Consider the following 26,895-nt stretch of genomic DNA (forward strand, 5'->3'; position numbering starts at 1 on the left):
CATAAAAATGACTACATTATTACTTGCTTTTATTCTTGCTAGAAGGTTAAAGGAAATTTTCATTTTCTCTTGAAACTCTCTCCATTTTTTGTTTGCTTGTGGTTAACATATACATAAAGTGAAATTTTTAAAAATATTGTATCTGAAAAGCTGTGATGTATTTATCCATACATGTATGACTTCGTGTCATACATGCACATGTATGCACAGATATCGCGAATATATGTGTGTACAGAAAAAGAGAATGACTGATCAAGACATAGATGAAAGATTTCTATTGATAAAAACAGAATTTTAGATGGTCCTCACAAGGCTAACACAGAAAATGGCAGGTGCATGAGACATGCACACTTTTGACATACAGTATTAGTTTTGAAACAAATTTTTGGGTCACAGTCAGAAGTGGCATAAAGTATACATGAAATTGTATTTGAAAAACAAAATTATCGTGTACCATATTAACATAAAATACTCTCCTAAAGTTCCCCTCAGATCTTAGGGAAAAAAATCTCTGACGGGACCTGATTGAGCGTACTTAGTATTTGTACTACTCTTAGTCAAAGCCAGCCTATCCAGTTTAAAAAAACTGTTCAGGCAAGATAAGCAAATTGAAAGTCTCAGAATTAATTTTTTAAAAGAGGAGGTAAAAAAGTCTTTTAGCAGCAAAAGTTCATCACCTTCCTGAAATAATGGATTTTTAATAAACATTTTACAAGGTTTGAGCCTTGAGAATGTGTTTGGGAATCTGCTCTAGCGTCCCAGGTGGGTTAAGAATATTGCTTTATGGACTTCTTTGTGTTGTCAGAGAAGCCTAATGGAATTAAGGGGGAAAAAAGTCTGCCACTTCTATTAAATAAATAATTTATTACAAAAAGATGATTGTTATTATCAAAGATCTCTACAGATCAGCATCCATTTTCTAACATTGCTCTGTATATGCCGAAACATTTGCGTGTCTATGTGACTTAAATTTTATCAAATGAATAGCAGTTTTACTTTGACAAATCTGAAATAAAATTCCATTAAGAAGTCCGTTTCAAATAGCCCTTATTAAAATAATCCTTTCAATTTTGAAGAACACTATTCTGGGAAAACTCTTCAACAATGTCTGCTAGTTTGAAATGTAACTTTTCCCACTATAGAAAAGAAAAAGAGAAATAAAGGAAAAGAAAGCACCACAAAACTGAATTTGAAATAAAAAATATATTATTTATGCTCCCCAAAATGTTAAATGAATACTTACAGTTGTTGTGCAAGATGGCCTGATACACTTCATAGCTTCCACTTTGTAAAAAGATGGCCAGCCCCTCACTCCACCCTCCCCAAGCATAAATAAACAGTAACATACTAAAAGGAAACTGTCCTAGGATAAAAACTGCTTGTTAAGAAAGTTCGCATTCTTACTAACCAAAGTGACATTCCTATAAATGTAAAAGCCCATCTGCAAAATAAAAGTTAGAAAACAAAATACCTTATTTGTTTAAAAATACATCCCCCAGATGCAATGTTTCTATGTGTGTGATGACAAAAATAATTACTCGATTCTTACCCACCCTCAGCAACTACCCCTCACCTTATGTCCAATGGCATTAAATAAACATGCTGGCAAAAAGTATTCAACCTGCTTCAAGGATTTAAACTGTAAATATGGACTTTAAACTTCAACATAAAACAAAGAACAAGAGTCTCACTTTAGTAATACCCACACTGGCACCGCAGCTAAAACTCATTGGCAAATAACTAACAAAACCGAGTTAGCAATAAATAAGGACAACATGATATATAGACAGACAGATGGAATTGCATAAACAGACAAGAAAAGCAAAGAGACAAACATACGGAAGGGTCTGTTTTAAAAGAGTGAAAGATTCTGATTTATTTGGTACTTTAGTGAGAAAAATAGATTTGTTTGTAATTATTTTTAAAGTAACAAAACTGAATCACAAGGGCACACCCCTAAGTAAGTAGGAAGAAAATTAGTAAAGGGTAGGCCTCCTACAGATGTTCTAAATTTTAAGCTAGCACTAGCTCTGTCAAACTTAAATCTGGAAATTAAAATTCAAGCAGGAAAGAATAAAGGCACTGGGGGCTAAAGGAGATGACAGAGGGGGCATTGAGGAAGCAGGATTTTTTTTTTTTTTTTTTAAGAAAGTTGTCTGCCCTACCTTCTTCCCCAGCGCTGAGTTTCTCTTCTTATAATCGGTGTCTCCCTGGAAGTACAGTGTGAGTGGTAATGACTGCCTGCCTCCCTAATGAGTCCATTTTCCTGCTCTTGATGTTGTGTATATATACACACTGCAACCTACCTTACAAACCACAGAGACGGGAAGAGAGAGAGAGAGCAAGAGAGGGGAGGGAGGGGGAAAGAGAGGGAGAGAGAGACAGAGACAGAGCAAGCGAGTAAGAGAGAGAGAAGAGGAGAGAGAGAGAGAGAAAGAAAAACAGAAAGAAACAGAGAGAAAGGCACAGACAAAGCCCTCCTACCAGACAGCAGACAGCAGACAGCTCTCCTTCCCCTATCCAGCAAAATGCAACTCGTCTAATGCAGCAACAGGTTCAGTATTGCCAGACTAACAGAGTGAAAAAGGTATATTCTCTATATCATTATTGCTTGCAAATAAACAGTTTAAGAGCAGCTGGCTCCACCTTCTTTATTTATGCTCCATTATGAGGAATGTATTGTTTCAGTTCTGGCAGTACATGTAATTATCATAAATACATTTTTTGCATATAAGCAGGAAATAGTAAAATGCATAGCTTATTTGTGCAATCTTTTAAATTTATTTTTTAACGTGAGAAGAGTGTGAACAAATTAGCTCTGACAAAAGCCTAGTAATGATTTTAAAGTCAGAGCAGTCTTAAAGGAGGCTCTGTAAGAAACAGACTCCATACAACAGGAAAACTGATCTCAGAAAAAATTGATAACTGCAAAGAAGAAATCATTGCTCAGTTAATAAATCGAGACCATATACAAAATTGCAGACTTACAAAATTACAGACCAAAACAGAATTAAGCTTAATTAAGTAACTAATAGACTAGGACCCTAGAAGAAGGGAGATTGGCTTCTCATTTGAAGCATCTAGCTGTACAAACATCACAATGCAATGTACTCTGTGTGAACAGGTGCAATGCGTATAGAACATAGTGGTACAACGACAGAAATAAATCCCATAAGAAGCTACCATCACAATCAGGATGAGATTTCATAGAATATGAGACTGAAACTACAGCAGTCACCTTTAATCTTTTATTAGGAGGGAAAAATAAAAATAATCAATGCTTCTAAATAAACTTGCCTTAAAAGAGGGAAAAAAACAGTTTTTCTTTGTCTGATACTTCTAACCAGATTTTTTCTATATTCTAGTTCCAAAATTATGATGTTATTATACTCCTCACCCCATCACATGCTTCCCACCCACTTTCCCCACTCCTATAGGATTACAAACATCAGAAAACAGAAATAGTTTTAAGCCACTCTCCTTGTCCCCCAATTTTTAAAAACTAGACTCTGCTTGACGAGTCATATCTCCTTCTAGCACTATTATCTATCTAGACACCCACCTTCCTTAATATATTTCTGTACAGTTTGGCTATGTGTCATTTAGATGGGACTCAAGAACATTATAATAGAGGTAAAATTTTCTAAAAAACATTTACACACAAAAAATATAAGTGCATTTGACTTATTCAAACCCTGCATTTGGGCAACAATAATCCTAAATATATTAATTGTAAAAATCATCCTTTTTATGTGGTTTTGTGTATTAGCATGCTTCAAAAGTTAGAGTATGTCCCTTTGCATAAACAAAACTACCTTGAAACGAAAGCTGCAATTCTTTTGTTTAAAAAAATCAGTTTTCAATTAAAAATTAAATAACTCTTTCAATATATAACTTATAGATCAACTGTATCTTCACCTTATTCACAAAAATCTTTAAGAATGTCAAATAAATTTTGGGTCATGTTTAGAATACAGATCAATATTGCTTTAGCTATTTTCAGGGTGGATAACCTACAGCATAGACATTAGAATGTAATATCTACCTATACATTATATAAACTATCCTGGGAAAATTTCTAGTAAGAAACCAAGAGTCCAGACCACTCTAGTCTCATTGTAATCCACCAATTCAACCTCTCTAGTGCTGCAGTAGTATATCACCCTCACAAGGGTGGATGATTAAGAGGAGACAGACACACACTAAAAATGATTTAACAGTCTCCTACTTCAGGTCACTTGTCTGTAGAGAAACTTTTCCAAAATATATTTAGTGTGCCCAAGCTACCAGCATGTGTCTCCTCCTCACTATTTGGCCTGGCAGCTCTGCTTTTCTACTATTGCCCTATTGTTTCTCCGAAGCTTTATTAGAATGTATTAAGAAAAATGTCCATTAAAAAAAAACATAAACCTCGGAGTCTGACAGATGGATTTGAATTAGATATTTGCATTTTCTGAATTTTTAAAATAAGGTTCTAGGTATTTTATTTTGTTTCATTTTGTTTTTATTCAAGGAGAAGACAGTATTTGGTTTCTACCAGCAGGAATCAAAAGGAATACAAAGGACCATGAAGGCTCTTTTCTAAAAAACAACCTGAGAGCTAAATTTAAAAGGAAAACAAATCTTTTGGCTTAGTGAAAAATGAGACCGGGCACAGTGGCTCACACCGTAATCCCAACACTTTGGGAGGCAGAGGCAGGCGGATCACAAGGTCAGGAGTTCGAGACCAGACTGGCCAACATGGTGAAACCCCATCTCTACTAAAAATACAAAAATTAGCTGGGGGTGGTAGTGCGTGCCTCTAGTCCCAGCTGCTCAGGAGGCTGAGGCAGGAGAATCGCTTGAACCGAGGAGGTGGAGGCTGCAGTGAGCCAAGATCACGTCACTGCACTCCAGCCTGGGCAATAGAGCAAGACTCCATCTCAAATAAAACAAAAAAGGTGAAGAAGAAGAAGAATGTACAACATCTCAAAACTTTTCCCATATCTGTACATTTTACTAGATTCAAAGCACAATAAGTGGTACATTGTTAGTACTTACTGGAATTCAAGATATACTTTCCCTAGTTGAGACTGGAGAGAATAAGGTCTGAAGAAATCATTGTAATTGACTACCATACTATGGAAGTTATAAAGTTATTTAATTAAATTGCTTCATGTGTTGATATGCTATGGGGCAATTTGGTTCTGTAGAAAGATCCTAAAGTGGAAGTTAAAAACTGGTTCTGTCCCAAATTGATCTATAGATTCAATTCAATCCCAATCAAAATCCCGGAAAGTCATTTTGTGGATATGAACTAACTGATTCTAAAATTTATATGGAGAGGCAAAAGACTCAAAATAACCAACATAATATTGAAAGAGAAGAACAAAGTTGGACAAATGAAACTAGCAGACTTCAGGACTTACTATAAAGCTACAGTAATCAAGAATGCATGATACTGGCAAAAGAATAGACACAGCGGATCAATGGAACAAAATAGCCCAGGAGAAGGCCCACATATGTAGTCAACTGATCTTTGACTTAAAAGGAAAAGCAATGCAATGGAGCAAAGACAGTATTTCCAATAAGTGGTGATGGAACAACTGGACATCTACATGCAAAAAAAAATAAATCTAGACGCAGACTTTACACTCTTCACATAAATTAACTCAAAATGGATGGATCATAAACCTAAATGTAAAATGCAAAACTCTAAGACTCCTAAATAGGAAAAATCTGGATAACTCTGGGTTTCACAATGACTATTTTAGATACAACACCAAAGACATAATCCATGAAAGAAATAATTGATAAGCTGGATTTAATTCAAGTTAAAAAGTTCTACTCTGCAAAAGACACTGTAAAGGTAATGAAAAGACAAGCCACAGACTGGAAGAAAATATTTGCAAAAGATGTATCTCATAAAGGACTGTTATCTATCTAAAACATGCAAAGAATTCTTAAAACTCAACAATAAGAAAATATTATAACCTGATTAAAAATGGGCCAAAGACTTTAACAGTCACCTCACCAAAGAAGATATACAGATGGCAAATAAGCATATGAAAGGGGCTCCATATTATATGTCATTGGGGAAATGCACATTAAAAATAACAATGACATACCACTACACATGTAATAGAATGGCCCAAACTCACAGCACTGACAACACCAAATGATGATGAGGATGTGGAGCAACAGGAACTCTCATTCATTGTTGGTAAGAATGAAAAATGGTACAGCCACTTTGGAAGACAGTTTGGCAGTTTCTTACAAAACTAAACACATATACAGTCCAGCAATTGCACTGGTTGGTATTTATGCAAAGGAATTGAAAACTTATGCCCACACAAAAACCTACACACAGATGTTTATAGTAACTTTACTCATAATTGCCAATACTTGGAAGAAATTAATATGCCCATTAGTAGATGAATGGATAAATTATGGTACATCCAGGCAGTGAAATATTATTTAGTGCTAAAACGAAATGAGATATCAAGCCATGAAAAGACATGTAGGAAACTTAAATGCATATTACTAAGCAAAAGAAGCCAATTTGAAAAGATTGCCTTCTATCCACTGTATGTATCTATACACTGTATGATTCCAACTATCTGACATTCTGAAAAGGCAAAACCATGAAGACAGCAAAAACTCATTGTTTGCAAGAGTTTAGGGTAGAGAGAGGGATGAACAGGAAGAACACAGGATTTTCAAGGCAGTGAAACTACTTTGTATAATACAATAGTGACAGATACATGTCATTATACATTTGTTCAGACCCACAGAAGGCACAACACCAAGAGTGAACCTTAATGTAAACTATGGGCCTGGAGTAATAATAATATGTCAAAGTTGGCTTATCATATGTAACAAATATATGACTCTGGTGGGGGATATTGATGATAGGGGAGGCTGTGAATGTGTGAAGGCAGGGGGTATATGAGAAATATCTGTACCTCCCCATCAATTTTACTATGAAACTAAAATTACTCTTAAAAAATGAAGTCTATTAAACAACAAATTAAAAGAAAATTGGTTCTCGTCCCAGCATTGCCACAAATAGCTTGCACACCCTGGGCAAGTCACACAACTGTCCTGAGTTTCAGTTTCTTCCTATGCTAAAAATAATAAATTTAAAAGGATGGAATTGAACAGCGTATCATAATAATAGTTATTATAGCCAATGCTTCAGTGCTTACTATGTGTCAGGAACTGTTTTAAGTACTTTTTATTTCTTAACTCTTTAAAGCCTAACAATTACCCTATGATGTAAGAATTATTTTTAGTCTCATTTTCAAGATGAAGAAAAAGAGAGATTAAGTGACTTGCCTGAGATCACATAGCATAATAATAATGATAGGATTTGAACCCAGCCTGTCTAGCTTAGAGTTTATGTGTTTAATCCCTATACCATACTGTTTTACCCAATACCTAAAGATAGTTAAGGCCCCATCCAGCCATAAGATTCTGTGATTGTGAGTCAAATCTAGTAAGTCCTGATGATTTCTTACCCTATCTTGCTTACTAACACAGAATAGTGAAAATTTGCTGTTCAATACCCATAGCTCTCAAAACGTTTGATTTAATGGTACCCAGCAACTCCATCTAAAGTACATACTCTATCATGCATTCTTAAAGGTTGCATAGTTGAAGATTCAAATATCTAACAGTAATGCAAATAATTATTTAAAGAACTAAATAATAAACACAATAAAACATTTCCTATTTTCTATAGCCTGAGAAAGGAATAAAAAAAGCAAGAATTCAATTGTAAAAGATTTGTGTATTTTGGGGGTTTTGTTTGTTTGTTTGTTTTTTGAGACAGATCTGTCACCCAGGCTGGAGTGCAGTGGTGCAATCTTGGCTCACTGCAATCTTCGCCTCCCCAGTTCAAGCGATTCTCCTGCCTCAGCCTCCTGACTAGCTGGGATTACAGGCGCGGGCCACCATGCCTGGCTAATTTTTGTATTTTTAGTAGAGACAGGATTTCACCATGTTGGTCAGGCTGGCCTCAAACTCTTGACCTCGTGATCCGCCCGCCTCAGCCTCCCAAAGTGCTGGGATTACAGTCGTGAGCCACCATGCCCGGGCAAGAAAAGTCTGGGATTAGTAGGTCAAAATGAGTAATTGCTACACTAAGTAAATGACTTTGCCATTGAGGACACCACCATAAAGTGAATTGTAAGTGGCGTAATTAGACAATAATTATTTTTTCTTTTTTGAGACAGAGTCTCACTCTGTCGCCCAGGCTGTAGTGCAGTGGTCCGATCTCAGCTCACTGCAAGCTCTGCCTCCCGGGTTCACACCATTCTCCTGCTTCAGCCTCCCGTGTAGCTGGGACTACAGGTGCCTGCCCCCACGCCCAGCTAATTTTTTGTATTTTTAGTAGAAATGGGGTTTCACCATGTTAGCCAGGATGGTCTCGATCTCCTGACCTTGTGATCTGCCCGTCTCAGCCTCCCAAAGTGCTGGGATTACAGGCATGAGCCACTGCACCCGGCCAATTAGGCAATAATTCTTAACCCTAGTCATCTATTTTAAAATTGTATCCCATCAGGCCCAAGGACAATAGTAGGCCAGGAGTACCATCATTAAATGGGAAGAGTTGCATATCTAATTTAAATTCTAATCAACAAATGTTTAAATTTAAAACTAAAATAAAGTATTACATGTAAACTAAGTCACTGGAAGTACATTTATTATGGCCAGAGGATTTTATATGCCTCCCCTCCCTACTAGACTAAGAGACTCCCTCCCCACCATCGCCACCTTCTTCCCCTCTGCCCCCCAGAGCAGAGACCCTACTTATTAAGCTTTGTTGGTCTGGCATCTGGCAGTACACCTGTTATATAACTGAAGCTCAAAAAACTGTTCCTGAAAGAATGAATGACTAAACAAACAACAGTACATAGGGTTTATAAACCTTGGTTAATTAAAAACTTAAATAAATTTGAGATATAAGGATGATATAAACAAGTAAATAGTGTTTCCAAAAATGTATTAAGTCACATATTAAACATATCCTTATCTTAAGATCTTGTGACAAACAAAAATAGAAAAAGTAATCTTCAACTTTGCTGTACGTTTGAAAGAATTTCACAATAAAAAGTTGGATAAGGCTGGATGCAGTGGCTCATGCCTGTAATCTCAGCACTTTGGGATGCCAAGGTAGGAGGGTCACTTGAATCTAGGAGTTAGAGACCAGCCTGGACAATATACTGAGACTGCATGTCTATAAAAAAATCAGCCTTGTGTGATGGCATGCACCTGTAGTCCTAGCTACTTGGGAGGCTGAGGTGAGAGGATTTCTTGAGCCCAGGAGGTCAAAGCAGCAGTGAGCTATGGTTGCACCACTGCACTCCAACCTGGGTGACAGAGTGAGACTGTGTCAAAAAAAAAAAAAAAAAAAGTTTGTTAAAAAAGGTATTCATATCTCACACCAGTCAGAATGGGGATTATTAAAAAGTCAATAGATGCTGGCAAGGCTGTGGAGAAATATGAACTCTTTTACACTCTTGGTGGGAATGTTCAACCATTGTGGAAGACAGTGTGGCGATTCCTCAAGGATCTGGAACCAGAAATGCCATCTGACCCCACAATCCCATTACTGGGTATATACCCAAAGGAATATAAATCATTCTACTATAAAGATACATGCACACGTATGTTTACTGCAGCACTATTTACAATAGCAGACATGGAAACAACCAAAATGCCCATCAATAATAGACTGGATAAAGAAAATGTTGTACATATACACCACGGAATACTATGCAGCCATAAAAAGGAATGAGATCATGTCCTTTGCATGGAAATAGATGAATCTGGAAGACATCATCCTCAGCAAACTAATACAGGAATAGAAAACACCGCATGTTCTCACTCATATGTGGGAGCTGAACAATGAGAACACATGGACACAGGGAGGGGAACGACACACACCAGGACCTGTCGGAGGGTGGGGGGCGAGAGGAGAGAGAGCATCAGGACAAATAGCTAATGCATGCGGGGCTTAAAACCTAGATGACGGGTTGATAGATGCAGCAAACCATGACAGCACACGTATACCTATGTTACAAATGTAGAGGTTCTGCGCATGTATCCTGAAACTTAAAAAAAAAGATATTCCCATACAACTAGCAGAATTTCAATAAACATCATTTCTGAAAAGAAAATTCAGCTTGCCTTCACACTTCATTTATCTACTATTTCTTTCACATCCATAACATAAGTGTTCATAAAAGGCTGAAGTTGGCTTTAGAGTACTTCATAGGAATGGAATTGTCCTCTTTGAGTAAAACATCTTGATAAGCTGCTGGAGTCAAGAGAGTGAGGCATGAATAATTCTTGTGGGATTAAACTGTACTACATAAAAAATGAGTAACAATTTGAAGTTAGGGGAGCACAGAGATGAGAGGGAAGAAGAAGAGGAGTAGTGGGAATTTCCCAGTGTAAACGTGGCCAGATTTTTTTACATAATGCCTAATAATAAATTCTATGAAGTTTATGTTTTGTGATGCAAATATTCTCCTTCTCTCCAAACTTTCAGTAAAGGATAATGTATATTCTACAGTCTTATATAGTAGTAGAATGAAGAATCAAAGAATGAAAAAATGAAGTTATTGCCTCACATTCACCCATATACTGTAGCCTTTATAATCACGGCAGTTTCCTAATAAGACAGAAAATATTCCCGGAGTTCCTCGGAGTGACCAGTGGTAGAGTGAACAGTGGCCAGTGAATAGTAAATAGCATAGAGTAGAAAATCAAAAGTATCTTTAATATAGAATGACTCACATATAGATATGAGTCATTCACCCTTTTCCACAATTGTAAAGGAGAAATATGACCATGGGGAAAAGTGGCATGGAGTTTAGTATCTGAATGATAAGATTATTATGCTATTATAGCTGTTGTTACTACTCCTATAAGCTGATCTTAAATGATATGATTATCTTTAGAAATTTAGAAGAGGGCACTTTTGTGACACAATCAATAAATGCTAAATCAATGGATTACAAGACATAAAAATGTTATTTGTAATATCTCCCTGGCTCCAGAACAATGAACGCATTAGACACATATACTATACGAACTCTTCCTGCTGCCTGGTCAATCCTCTCTACTAAATAATCTAAAACAATGCCAGCAACTATCTTAAAAGTTTCCACATCTACATAATTTACTTATATGTACAGTTTATATTTAATACAAAAGGAAAGGAAAGAGAAACTACAGAGTGCATTCTATAGGAAAAATGAAAGTCACATAGAAGATATAAAAGATACATCTTAATTGCCACAGATGTTTATCAAGCAGGTTGGTGAGATCCTTATTGTTTGGCCTGGTGAGGCTATACTCAAAAACTCAATAATCTTCATATCTTTCCAATATACAAAAGTTGCTACTATTAATAAGAATGCTTTATTAAAAGTTATCTCTACTACATGTGTCAGAAACTCAGCCCAACATACACTTTCTCATTTAATCCCCCAACAGCATTATAAGAAAAGAAATCTCATTTTTCAGATTATACATAAAAAAAGAGGCCCAGAGACACACACCTATTAAGTAGCAAACGTCGGGCCTAACATCTATCCAAATGGAATGTGTAAGGAATAGAAGGAGGGGCTTTATAAAATTACTCCAAAAATTATCTAGAATAATAGACCGGTGATATTAAATAGAAAAAGAAGACTAATGATGGGGAACAGATTTGAAAGGATATATGTTCTCTAGATAATTTCAAAACTTAAATTTTATATTTGTTTGAGGAAAAGTATATTAAGTATCTCAAAGTAAAATTTAAAGAAAGGATAATGGAAAAAACTAGTATATTAAAAAATAACTTTCAAAAGCGACGAAAGAAACATACCATGAACCAGTTTGATTAAAGAGTTGGAAACATTAGGCGGGGCACCGTGGCTCACGCCTGTAATCCCACCACTTTGGGAGGCCGAGGCGGGCAGATCATCTGAGGTCAAGAGTTCGCGACCAGCCTGGCCAACATGGCAAAACCCTGTCTCTACTGAAAATACACAAAAATTAGCTGCGCATAGTGGTGCATGCCTGTAATCCCAGCTACTCGGGAGGCTGAGGCAAGAGAATCACTTGAACCCGGGAGGTGGAGGTTGCAGTGAGCAGAGATCACACCACTGCACTCCAGCCTGGGCGACAGAGAGGGACTCTGTCTTAGGAAAAAAAAAAAGAGTGGGAAACATTAATAACAATCTGTCCAGCAATTTTGAAGCCAGTTATTAATAACAGAGTCAGCATGATAGCAGCCTGCTAAGTCCTCTGAGGCAACAGGCCATAGGGATGATTCAAAATGGGTAGAAATGGTATCTTTTATTTTTAAGAAAAATCACTTAACCCCAATAAGCTGTAGGCTTATAGCCATAACTTTTTAAAAAATGTATAAGATCAGATCAAAAGTTTTTATAACATAATCTACATAAAATATCTATCTTCTTCATTTCTATTAAATACAAAAAATTACTTTACAGTATATACATTCAGAATGTATGTCCCATATGTTTGGTAGGATTCTTGTAAAATAAAAATTTGAAATGAATTACATTAAATTTTATTTTATACTTATATTAGGTATTTCAAAATTGTTATTTACTTAATTTTTACTAGTTTATTAGTTTATATCTCAGTGAAGAGAATTGTATATAAAACAAATCTGGCTGGGCATGGTGGCTCACAGCTGTAATCTCAGCACCTTGGGGGGCCAAGGCAAGTGGATCACCTAAGGTTGGGAGTTTGAGACCAGCCTGGCCAACATGGTAAAATGCCATCTCTACTAAAAATACAAAAATTATCCAGGCTTGGTGGCACGCACCTGTAATCCCACCTACCCAAGAGGCTGAGACAGGAAAATCACTTGAACCTGGGAAGCAGAGGCTGCAGTGAGCCGAGCTTGCACCAATATACTCCAGCTTGGGCAACAGAGTGAGACTCCATCTCAAAAAAATAAAAATAAAAATAAAAAATAAATAAATAAATAAAAATAAAACAAATCCTCCTTCATGTTAAATGTCCACACATTTGAATGGATTGAATTTACATATCACTAAATATGATGTACTACTCTATTTCAAACTGATGGCACTTTACCACTGAAAATGTAATAACTGGATCTTCCATAACACAAATAATACTCCCAACATCATTTAAACCTATGTGAAATATGAATATCAAACAGTATCTCACCAGTTGAGAAAACAATTTTATTTGTAATCAACAAGAGAACACTGCCCATAATGAAGTCTGTATTAATTATAAAGAGTTATGAAAGAAATAAATCATTATTATGGATTTTATTTTTAAAATTAAATGGTCTTGGACTCCAATACATACCTCTTATGATGTTTTATCTTAAGGTCACAAACGGAAATAAACTGCAAACCACTGTAAGCTAATATCTTAATAAAATTCATGTAACTTTTGTCTAAAGTAATTAAAATTCTCTCCCTAATATTTTTCCACCAATAAATGCACTTAATACCCACTCAATAATTAATTTGCACTTTAGCAGTTTAATCAGATGTTTAAAAATACATATTTACAATAAAACAATAGATATTACAGAATATTTGATAACATAAAATAATTCGATAATTAAATTCTGAAGTTTTCCAGGCACTACATTTTTATTATTACTATTGTTTTAAGTTACCTTAATAAGTGTATAGAAATAAATAATAAATTAGAGAAGTTTTAGGTAGTGGTGAGCGGCAGTCAAAATATTTATAGCTCATAAGGAATGGGCACAGAAGAAATGTTACCATGACTAATCAAAACAGATGCTGGCTGTAAATACAGTGTGTATTCCCTGAATATCGACCCTAGCTTTAGGTGTCAAATCAAAATCCATCTCTTAAAGCAAATCAAGAAAAGTGAAGTAATATGCAGTTTTACCACTGAGTTCCTTCCCCTACTCTCAAGAAATTGATTCTCCAATTATTAAAAAGTATATGCTCCATCAGTAAAAATATTTAAAACTCTACACAGATCACTGTCTGTTAGTTCTCAACTCTATTCCTATCTAAATTTTAGATTATTACTAAAATTTTAAGGCTCTTCCATATTTGTGTGTGTATTTTCTATTACATTTTTTGTGCTTAGATTTACCTTTTATTTTTTAATTGACATACAGTATTTATACATATTTAGGGGGTATATGTGATATTTTGTTACATGCATAAAATGTGTAATGACAAAGTCAGGGTATTTAGATTATCCATCACCCTGAGTATTTATAATTTCTATGTGGTTTTCTTTTTTTCTTTTTTTTTTGAGTACTCTCTTCTAGCTATTTTGCAATACAGAATATTCTTATTAACTACAGTCACCCTACTCTGCTATTGAACATTAGAACTTCTTTTATCTAACTGAACGTTTGTACCCATTAACCAACCTCTCTTCATCCTCTCCCAACCCACTCAATTCTCCCAGCCCCTATTATCTATCATTCTACTTTCTGCTTCCATGAGATCAACATTTTAGCTCCCACATGAGTGAGAATACGAGATATTTGTATTTCTGTGCTTGGCTTATTTTACTTAACATAATGACCTCCAGCTCCGTTCACGTTGTTGCAAATGACATTTCCTTCTGTCTTATGGCCAAATAGTATTTCATTGTGTGTATATATGCCACATTTTCTTTATCCATTTGTCCATTGATGGACACTTAGGTTTAATTTCATATCTTTGCTATTATGAATAGTGCTGCAATAAACATGGGAGTGCGAGTGTTCCTTTGATATACTGATTTCTTTTTGAGGGGGATACTCAAGAGAGATTGCAAGATGATCTGTTTTTCATTTTTTGAAAAATATCCATACTGTTTTTCATAGTGACTGTACTAATATACATTCCCATCAATAGTGTATAACAGTTCCCTTTTCTCTACATCCTTACCAGCATCTGTTATTTTGTCTTTTTCATAATAGCCATTCTGACCGGTGTAAGATGTCATCTCATTGTGGGTTTTGATTTGCATTTCTCTGATGAGTAGTGATGTTGAGCATTTTTTCTATACCTATTGGCCATTTGTACATCTTCTTTTGAGAAATGTCTATTCATGTCCTTTGCCCACTTTTTAATGCAATTAATTGTTTTTACCGTTGAGTTGTTTGAGTTCCTTATATATTCTGGTTATTAGTCCCTTGTCAGATGAATAGTTTGCAAATATTTTCTGCTGTGTTTAAAAGGTTTAATTTTAAAAAACAACAACGACATTCTACAGCAGTTATGTGTCTATTGACTTCAATTTATTCACTAAAATAGTTTGCATATAAATGATGGGTGAATTCCTCTTCCAGGCACTCTTTCTATGGTAGAAGTTAAAAACTACAATTCTCAGATGGCTTTGCCAGAATACGAAGCATTGGTATAAGATCAAAGGCAAAGACAGACTTCTTTCCGCCTCCTGCTTTTGGCACTGAAAATCTCAGCAATGGTGCTCCAACAGGCTCTGCAGCACAGAACTCTTGGTATCTGGGCTCTGGACTGCTGATTGCAACACTGGTTATGCAAGTGCAGAACAATGCAAGTGCAGAACAACAGCAGCCACCACAAGTGACTGGAAGCTCCAGCAGCTGTGACAAGCACAACAGAATTCAAGAAACTACATATTATCCTGGATTCTTGCAGTGTCCATAGGAGTGCGGACACCTGGCTTCCTACAATGCAGTGAGATTGGTGATTCCAACAGCCACAGCAAAATATGGAAGCAGCAGCAGCAGCAGCATAATACTTACAAGCTCTGGATAACAAAACTTTCCCTTGCTTTCTAAAGGAATTTGTTACTAAATAATATCGCCGCCTTCTATTTGCTCCACCAGACCTTCCAACACTTTTGTAATCAATTCCCTGGATTGAAGTTCCTCTTTTCTGAGTCATTTCTGTTTGTCTGGGCATTGATTAATATAAGCCCATACTCCAATATATGCATAATTATTTATAATATAACATATTACTACAATACATACATTACAGAACATGCAGCAATAGACATTTTAAAAAACTGAGGTAAACAAGAAGTAAACATTCTAAATTTGGGGCTCTATTTATCAACAATCTTAAAACATTTTGCTCTTACTGAAGAGCAAACTGCTCTTGATGCTCTTACTGAAAAACATTAAAACAAAAATTTCAGTAAATATGTGTCATTCTCTATGTCTTGACTTGGTTTTACACTTTGTAAAACAGTCATCTGAAAATACAGTACTATTTTCAGGTTACTTAGATATAATGGTTGTCATGGGTGCAGAGGAGGGGTGGTGATAAGTTGGGGGAGAAAGCCTCACAAAATAGTAAATTCAAATGGAAGAAGAGTATCAATGGCTGTGCTTACTACATCAAAATAATCAATTTTCAATATTAATGGCCAATTATGTAAAATACTTTGTTGAAATTTAGCTAGTAAATTTCCATCTTCACACATGTAATAAGTCATTCCTATAAACTAAGAGGTGTAGCATTTTATTTTTTAACAAAAGGATTTTAAAATCAATTTAAAGATTACATTTGAAAGATCTTAAAATAAGTTATAACATTATGTTCCAAGTTTTAAAAAATATGCCAATACATTTTTATACAATTTTCAATGTATATAGAAACTAGTTTTACAATTACATTGGTTGTTCGCAAGAAAAATTGCATTGTAATGAAAAGAATTACAAACATTCAATATGAAATGTTTTCTCCATAACCACAGGTCCTTCAAAAAGCAGTTACCTTCTCACTCATTATTAGTACTACTACTTTAAAAAGACCGATCGAATATGTTATTTTTCAAAAATATATGTTAGAGAACATAGTATTGACAGTCACCTGTCATAACAGAAAAGGTGAGCAAAATTAGAACACTTGTCATTCTGTAAAAGAAAAATGCATAACTGCCATAAATTTCTTATTACTTCTCAATACTCTACCACTGGATAACCAGTGAACCTCAAGTGGTGCAAATGATATTCATGGCCCATTCTCCGTCTTATTACAAAGTATCATAAAGATTCCACTAAAATTTTAAGATTCTTTCACATTTGGTAACGTATTTTTGACTACATTTTAAAGCTTTAACTTAAAAAACGAAAACAAAGTGACCACATCAATGATGTCCTATAGCACCTGTGTGTACTTGTGACTTCAATTTATTTGTTAAAATAGCTTGTCTATAAAAGACTGAAGGGATTTCACGTGTAGTAGTTCTGTAACCTGCCTCAGCAAGCTTTTTCCTATTCCATTCAAACCAACCACTCCAATATTCTAAAACTATGTAACTATAGATAACATAGATTTTCAAGAACACACTGTTTTACTGTAGGACAGTATTTTGCTGTTTAGCCGCAATCTTCTCCAGTGATTATTTTAGTGATTTATAACAACATAGTTCTTCGAATTATTTCAATTGAGCCTAGCAAATATCACTGGATGAAATGGTAGAAATATTGGTATTTTCATTTAACTATATAGTAAACATTCCACACTGCATAATTGTTCAATACTTTTTTTAATTATTATTATACTTTAAGTTTTAGGGTACATGTGCACAATGTGCAGGTTTGTTACATATGTATCGATGTGCCATGTTGGTGTGCTGCACCCATTAACTCATCATTTAGCATTAGGTATATCTCCTAATGCTGTCCCTCCCCCCTCTCCCCACCCCACAACAGTCCCCAGAGTGTGATGTTCCCCTTCCTGTGTCCACGTGTTATCATTGTTCAATTCCCACATATGAGTGAGAACATGCGGTGTTTGGTTTTTTGTCCTTGCGATAGTTTACTGAGAATGATGGTTTCCAGTTTCATCCATGTCCCTACAAAGGACATGAACTCATCATTTTTTATGGCTGCATAGTATTCCATGGTGTATATGTGCCACATTTTCTAAATCCAGTCTATCGTTGTTGGACATTTGGGTTGGTTCCAAGTCTTTGCTATTGTGAATAGTGCCGCAATAAACATACGTGTGCATGTGTCTTTATAGCAGCATGATTTATAGTCCTTAGGGTATATACCCATAATGGGATGGCTGGGTCAAATGGTATTTCTAGTTCTAGATCCCTGAGGAATTGCCACACTGACTTCCACAATGGTTGAACTAGTTTACAGTCCCACCAACAGTGTAAAAGTGTTCCTATTTCTCCACATCCTCTCCAGCACCTGTTGTTTCCTGACTTTTTAATGATGGCCATTCTAACTGGTGTGAGATGGTATCTCACTGTGGTTTTGATTTGCATTTCTCTGATGGCCAGTGATGATGAGCATTTTTTCATGTGTTTTTTGGCTGCATAAATGTCTTCTTTTGAGAAGTGTCTGTTCATGTCCTTCACCCACTTTTTGATGGGGTTGTTTGTTTTTTTCTTGTAAATTTGTTTGAGTTCATTGTAGATTCTGGATATTAGCCCTTTGTCAGATGAGTAGGTTCCGAAAATTTTCTCCCATTTTATAGGTTGCCTGTTCACTCTGATGGTAGTTTCTTTTGCTGTGCAGAAGCTCTCTAGTTTAATTAGATCCTATTTGTCAATTTTGGCTTTTGTTGCCATTGCTTTTGGTGTTTTAGACATGAAGTCCTTGCCCATGCCTATGTCCTGAATGGTATTGCCTAGGTTTTCTTCTAGGGTTTTTATGGTTTTAGGTCTAACATGTAGGTCTTTAATCCATCTTGAATTAATTTTTGTATAAGGTGTAAGGAAGGGATCCAGTTTCAGCTTTCTACATATGGCTAGCCAGTTTTCCCAGCACCATTTATTAAATAGGGAATCCTTTTCCCATTGCTTGTTTTTGTCAGGTTTGTCAAAGATCAGATAGTTGTAGATATGCGGCATTATTTCTGAGGGCTCTGTTCTGATCCATTGATCTATGTCTCTGTTGTGGTACCAGTACCATGCTGTTTTGGTTACTGTAGCCTTGTAGTATAGTTTGAAGTCAGGTAGCGTGATGCCTCCAGCTTTGTTCTTTTGGCTTAGGATTGACTTGGCGATGCGGGCTCTTTTGTGGTTCCATATGAACTTTTTGTTCAATACTTATTTTTGCAAATCTTCAGCAATGTTTTCTATACATATTCTAGCAGTATTTGCTGAGAAATGTGATATTGTTTGTTGCCATATTATTTTTCATACATTATTTCAGCCATTATTGCTCTCAAAGAACAGTGTTTCCAACAGTAAATATGTTTGTATTTTAATACTGAGTTTTTTTAAATCCCCAAAAGTCTTCTAAATATTAATTAAATGATTTTGTAAAGTCTGTACTGAGTCTCACGTGACACTAAACACTGCTTGATTCATGATCTAGTTATATTTTAATGCCTTACCAATGAAATGGTCTTCCACCATCACACACCATACACTGAGGGTGACATTCTTTTTCAATGACAGTGAATATAAATCATTTCAAATAGACTTCTTGATTATTATTTTTGATTGATCAATTTTCAAATATTGCTAAATCATCATTGTTCTTACTTTATAATATAGTTTACAAAGTGTTCATAATATGTTTCAGGGATGTTCTTGTTGAAATGGGCTTGGATTATTAGTATCATCTTTTCTATGCTTTTTTTCAGTCAGTTGTCTGTTTTGTAAGAGTTAGTTTTAGTTAAACTAATCTGTCACTAATCTGTGACTCCACATAACCAGGCACAGATAACATTTAGTAGCTCCAACTCTTTAACAAACTCCACTCTCTCCCATCAGGATGTTCTGTTTAAGTTGCAATGCATGTAAATAATGCTCTGATATTGCCCAGCTCTATCTGGGCGTATTCACTGCTGGTAACTTTAACTTCTTAGGTTTTTTAAATAAAAAACACAAATAACAATTTTTATTTCTTCTCAAACCCTAATGCATCATCTTGCATATTTCTTGGAATGCATGGACTTTATTTTTGAGGCCACTATTCTACAGTATGGGCTTTGGACTCAGATTTTAAAAATATTTATTGGCTATGTATACTTAAGCAGGTTACTTATCCGTAAGTCTCATATAGCTTATCTATAAAATAAGAATAACTATATCACAGAACTGTTTGATAATTACATTAGATCGATAATAAGAGATAACATTTTTGTGAACATACAAAGTGCAAGGCTCTAGTCAAAGCACACAAAATTCATTAATTCTTGAGTACGGTGTCTACACACAATGGGCATTTGATAAATATTAGTTTTCTTCCCCAGAAAAGAGAGAAAGAGAAAGAAAGAGAGAGACAGAGACAGAGAGAAAGAAAAACACAGCAAGAGAAAGAGAGATTAACTATTCCAAATAAGCAATATTTATTAGGGCAAATAAAGTTGGTTGTTTACATGCCTATCTCTTCCACAAAACCTCAAGGCTCCTAATCATGCTGTAGTCATCATGTATCTGTATTCAATGTACAAAGATGTGAATATGTTATGTGATCAACAACTAAATAAATATTGTTAAGTGAATATACATAGGGTGACACCATAGCTTGCTGTTTATTATCTGTAAAAATTACAGCAAATCCAGCATTGACAGGATGTTCAATTAACTGCACAACCATTGCAAAACATGGTATTGTTTTTGCCAAATTCTATTATACTGTTGCAGAAAGGGTAACACTCTCCAGAGCTTTTGAAAATACAGTACTCTTTGATTATTTGTACTAACAGATGGGACATAAGTTATGGATAATCCAAAAATAATTTGGTTGGATTTTGAAATGTGTTTTCATATTTATATCTAAGCATTGGCATACCTAATATTCTATAAGAATGAATGTACTTTGAACAACAAAACTAGAGTATGAAAAGCTGACTCAGAAAAAAGTTTAACACAAATTAGTTTCTCTTATCTTTTTCCTTAACACTTCTGTGTAACCTATACCACTCTGATTACTCCAACTACATAGAACTCACCTTTTCCCAGACCTTGTCAGATTATCTAAATGTTGGTTTCTACAGGAATATTTTCTGTATAAAGCAGGGAATTCTCATCAATAAATCTGAAATCAAGTTTGCCCAGGTATTATTAAAAAATTCAACAGAAATATAAAATATGTCATCTGCTTCAAAATTAGGAATTTTTATTTTTAATAAATTATTTTATTCCTTTGTGTATTACAAACCATTAATGTCCTCCACAACTCTTTTTTTTTTTTTCAGTTAAGAAACCGGAGGTAGAGAAAAACTTGCTTGTGATATACAATATTTAGTTATGTAATCCATCCGATATCTCACAAGTTTTCCTGTCAAATCATAGTGCTCTTATTTTTTTAAAAGATAAACTATTGTGAAATGTTTAAATATAGTAAAAGGAGGAATAACAAATGCAAGGCATCACTGTGTCTCAATGAGAAACTGAAAGATTAGCTTTTCATCTTACTCTTAATTATTCATGGGCCATACACTCTTATCTCTAGCTGTATGGAAAGCAGAGTGCTTCGGTAGAAAGAACGTGGGCTTTAAAGTCAAAGCCTGGATTTGAAAGAAGCGTCCACATTCACTACCTGTGACCTTAAACAAGTTACTATTTTTCCAGAATTTCAGTTTCCTCATAGCAAAGAGAAGGCAAAAGTATTAAATGAGAACATATATAAAGTGTTTAACCCTTAGGAAATATTCATTACATAGTAATCCAATTTCTACCTTTCTTCCCAAACCAGAAATTCTCAAATTTTGTTGTACTGTAGGTCTCTTCTTTTTTAATTTTTATTTTTTAGAGATGGAGTCTCACTCTGTTGCCCAGGCTGGAGTGCAGCTGCGTGCGTGGTAATAACTTACTGCAGACTCAAACTCCTGCACTCAAGCAATCCTCCCACCTCAGCCTCTGCAGAATGGCTGGAACTACAGGTGTGTACTACTGTTCCTGGTTTGTAATTATAGATCTCTTCTAACTACTAATGATTCACATCAATAATTGACACTTCTCTATCACGTAAGTTATAAAATTTCTTCACATAAACTGTTGAATTAAATCCTCACTGTCACTCTGTAATCAGACTTTAACCAAGGTCATCCAGTGCACTCAACATTCCATCAAGCCTGCTCCCCTATTTAAAAAAAAAAGTCCTCGCCAGAACTAACCGTTTTACACTAAGAAAGTGATATCTAATGATAACAAATATTATTAAACTATTTGGCTAGGTCCAAATAAGGACATATTCACATAAATATCACTAGTGGTTCTAGGACCTAAAACTTTAGTTGGTACAAATTTTTTTTTTTTTTTTGAGACGGAGTCTCGCTCTGAGTCGCCCAAGCTGGATGGAGTGCAGTGGCACGATCTCCACTCACTGCAACTCCGCCTCCCGGGCTCACGCCAAGTACAAATGTTTTTGTAACACTTTCCTACAAAATAGCTTATGAAACAAATTAAAGAAAAAATGCTCACATGAAAACTTTTAATAGCTATTATGATTATTTCAGAAAGGGAATGACCCTCAAATAAAATTTAGTATATTTTCTATTTTTTAGTAACACATTAAATTTCCTCAGTATAATTTATTTCTTTGAAAACAATATTGAAAAAATAGATAATGTCTAAAATATTGGGTGGTCCATCAAAACAACATCCCCACTTAACCTAACCAACTCTGAGAGAATAGGTGGTTAATCACTTAGATTATCCTAGGGCCACCTCTCAAGACAATTTAAAAATCATTTATGGATCCCTTACCTTCTCTTGAATAAGTTTCTTACTAATTAGAAGGAAAACGTATAAAAGTTAAAGGTATGTGGGTTCTGGATTCAGACTGCTTAAGTTCAAATCTTGGCTTTACTTTTAGATGAATTCCTTAACATTATTAACCCTTTTGTACTCATCACTAAAATGAGGGAAATAAAAGGACCTATATTATAGAGTTTTTGTGATGATTAAATAAGATAATTCAAGTACTGGTAACAAAAGTTGCTAAAATTTATCAGGCATTTTATCATATTCAGATACTGTGCTAAATATTTTATACATATTATCTCATCTAATATTCACAAAGCCCTGTATAATATATCTTATAGATGAGAAATGTGAGATCCAAGGTGCCACAACTCATACACCAGAACCATGACTTAAATCCAGCACACTAATCCTACAGTACAAACACTTAGATGCTAGATATATGGGAAGCTCAATGCCTGGCACATAGAAAGCATTCAATAAATTTCAGCTTGTGTTTATTTCTATTTTATCTAAATGCCAATTTATTTGAAAGTTCTAAATTGAATAAAGTAGTTCTCAAATATTCAATTTTACGATTCCGATTCCTTGTTTTTACCCTATCCAACCCCATTGTTCTAAAACAGAGAGAGAGAAAGAAAGCACACAAGCAAGAGTGCAATACTGTGAATTACTTATATGACACTTAGTTAATAAAAGTCAATAGATGGAGGAGTCTTTAATGCATATTACTAAATGCAAGAAGCCAATCTAAAAGGCTACATACTGTATGATTACAACTATATGATATTCTGGAAAAGACAAAACTATGGAGACAGTTTAAAAAAAAATCAGTGGTTGCCAGGGGCTGGGGGAGAGAGGGATGAATAGGTGGTGGACAGATAATTTTTAAGGCAGAGAAATTACTCTGTATGATTCTTATAATACTGGGTACATATTATTATGCATTTATTCAAACCCATAAAATGTATAATGCCAAAAGTGAATCCTAACATAAACTATGACTCTGGGTGACAAAGATGTAGAAACATAGTTCATCAATTGTAACAAATGTACCGCCATGCTGGAAAACCTTACTAACGGTAGAGGCTATGTATGTGGCGGTAAGACGTGTTTAGAAAATCTCCGTATCTTATGCTCAAATTTGCTGTGAACCTACAATTGCTCTAAAAAAAAATCAAGTCTATTAAAAAATTTATCATGTAGTAGATCTTGTATAAAGTCTCAACAAATATCAAAGAATTAACATCATACTAACTCTCTAAGCACAAGCAACTTAAGTTAAAAATCAACAGAAAAAAATTTTTTTGAGTCAATAGGAGTTATTTTGGGAATAAAACACAAAGTAAAGACTTGAGAGGATTGAAACCATCAGGATGAATGTAAGCCAGATGGGGGCAAATTACAGAATGTCAAAGTGCCTTAACCTAGGAAAGGTAAATTTCTAAAAATGATAACAAATGGTTAAAAATCACTAAATGAGAAATTGAAGAGAATTTCAGGTTAGAAAGTTTTAAAGAGTGAAATAATTGCCCAAAGTCTCCAAACTAGTTCACGAGAAAGCTGGAACTAGAAACTCATGCCTCTCAATCCAGTGTTCTTTCCACTATGACAGATTGGCACCATAGAACATGTTTGACTCAAGGCAGTAAATTAAGTACACTGAAGAAAAAGATAAGAAAAAAGTGATAAAATGTAAAGTCTTTGATTCCGACCCAAGTATTACAGCTGGTATGGCAAAAAATAGCCACAATTTCTAAATGACTTTAACCAGGAAAAAAAGAAAGAGATGGGATTTGAAAAGGAATTAAATTTCAAGAATCAACAGGAAGTGATGACAGACTTCCCTGTTTGGTAGTTTCAGGCCTGAACTTTTGTCATTAAGGTAATAATTCAAAGTGCTTTAATGCCTGGACTGACCACACTAAATAACAAAATTACAACCTGTTGAGCTACGGTCAGTTTTATAAACTGTGCCTAAAATTTCCTGAGTTCAAATCTGATTATAAATGGGCAATAAATTCATCTGTTCATTGGGCTGATTTATTTTATTTTCTGGGTGCATTTAAAATCTTTTTTATTGTGGAAACTTTCAAATATACAAAAAGAGTACATAATAAATGATTCTCTTGTGCCCATCATTCAATTTCAATAAGTCATATTTTGCCTTTCAAATTTTACCTATTGCCACTACCATCCTTTTTTTTTTTTTTTCTGGAGTAGCTGAACTGATTTAAGATGAAGAAGGAAAAATAAAGAATGAAAGGAATATTTTCAATCTGTTATTCATTGAGACTCCAGCCAAAAAGATTCCAGATTATGAGTCAAAAAGAAAAAAAAGACAAGAGTCAAGAAGTCAAGAATAATGAAGTTAAAGTCTATTAGTGACATGGTCTAGATGCATTACTTCAAAATAAATGGAACTAACTATTGTCTATGGGGGAGGAGATTTGAACAGACTATTTTCCAATAATTTAAGTTTGACCAAAGAAGAATGGCAGAGAATGTTGTAAAGCTTTATTGATGTTATAGTTTATAGAGATGGGCTTATCTTCAAGGAACATAATGATTAATCACATCATGTTTAAATTCATATAATCACTAACTTACCATATTCCAATAAGCACCTATAGGAAGAAAAGTTTGCACTATTCATAAAATTTCAACATAACCAAGTCTTAATTTATTCTTAAAGTTCAAAGTTCATTTTTATTACCCTTGAAGTCTGTGTTTTTATGTGCTTGAGAAAGATCTCCCCATTTTTAAATTTGGAAATTTTAAATTAGAATTTAAAGTGACTTTGGTCAAGTTCAGTGGTCTTTTTTAAGTAATATTAATAAAATTACATATTTCTGGACCTTGAAGGATTCTTTTGAGCATTTAGAATCATACTGCAGTTTCCAGACTAAACACTTTAGCCAGACACTATGAGAAGTGGGCAATGCGGCAAATACAAGTATATCAAAACTATCTTGATCGAAAAGAAAATGTAGATAATGTTATGCTGAACTGTGTCAATTTTTGTCATGAAGCAAAAGGCAAAACTTGGCAAGTAAAGATGAGAGATGAATTTCTAATGGGGGAAGAGGAGTTAAAACTGAAATAACTAGTGAGGCCCAACTAAGGTTTTAATGCATGAATCTAAATACCAAGATTTTTTTTCATATTTGGTTCCTCCCTATTGACTTCTGATTGCAAGACCAATGGACAGCGACCCTCTAATTCGTTTATCTTCCTTAGCAAAATGTTAGCATATAGCTGTCTCTTGCTTCCCATTCTCCCTTAATGTAAAAAAGTTCCTCAACCAAAAATATTACTTCCTACATTTCATATAAATCAAGTCAAATTATGTCTCCATACAATCCTATATCTCTGAGGAGATCCTTGGTTCTCCATGGATTTTAATTCAGTCAAAATGTGTCACAGTCCTCAGTGCCTTTATTTGTCCTGCCTCTCCATAAAATCTAAGCTCTGCCTTTCCATTGAACATTTGTCTATGAAGACTTTCTATATATTAATCCTATTCTTCATCTTTCTGACCATACATTCCTAAAATGGCTACACATTCTGATTAATACATTTCTATTCATTATAGATTACCCATTTAAAGTACCTCAGTGTCCACCCATCTTCATCATCTACTGACAATCACCTTTCCACAAGCCTACATTGACATAGCTAGATCATTTACTAACTACTGCTCACTCCTCCCAAGTTCTGCCTTGTCTACAGACTAATTTTCAGGGTCAAACACCCATTCTTGAGGCAAACACGTATTAATCAAAAGGTCAGAACCCAGTAAATTACCTGGAAACTCCAATCATTGTGAAAAACATGCATGATTTTTCATAAAGGTCTAATTATTGCTCTTTTTTTCAAATGATCTGTCATAGGCTAGTTCTGTGTGCCATGCTACAATACACTTCTTTCTATGGCATCCACTTGAGGTCAGTGAAGATTCTTCTATTTTCTCAAATTTACATTCCCCTAAGATATTTGGTCAGCAAAGATGAGAAATATTAGGACTCTCATTAAACATTAGCACTTTGCCATTATCTCTTAATATTTTTGTGGGCACCTATTTTCATTCCATCCCAGAAAAACTTCTTTCCCTATACCACTTTCCCTTCACATAATTTAACAATATCTAGAATAGCATATTAATAGTTGAAGATGTTCTAATGTATGAATTATTACTAAAACAATTATTTACCTATCTGATCATATAATTTATTTTAGAAATCAAAATAG

The 26,895-nt window shown here is 34.8% G+C and overlaps 1 protein-coding gene across 8 annotated transcripts in view; it reads right to left on the reverse strand.

Annotated features, from left to right (window-relative positions):
• Window positions 1-26,895, reverse strand: part of ZBTB20 (zinc finger and BTB domain containing 20) — an 833,136-nt gene that overhangs the window by 780,453 nt on the left and 25,788 nt on the right. For 3 of the 8 annotated variants that reach the window (XM_055260442.2, XM_055260438.2, XM_055260439.2), the window contains exon 1: window positions 2,166-2,961. The exons of 4 other annotated variants lie outside the window; for them this stretch is intronic. The gene's annotated coding sequence lies outside the window, so the exon portion shown is untranslated. Of the gene's footprint in view, window positions 1-1,243; window positions 4,438-26,895 lie in introns of those variants that run through there. One more of the 8 variants, XM_055260441.2, reaches the window with a different exon arrangement.

Source organism: Symphalangus syndactylus, chromosome 21, assembly GCF_028878055.3.
Source record: "Symphalangus syndactylus isolate Jambi chromosome 21, NHGRI_mSymSyn1-v2.1_pri, whole genome shotgun sequence".
Classification (NCBI taxonomy): Eukaryota; Metazoa; Chordata; class Mammalia; order Primates; family Hylobatidae; genus Symphalangus; species Symphalangus syndactylus.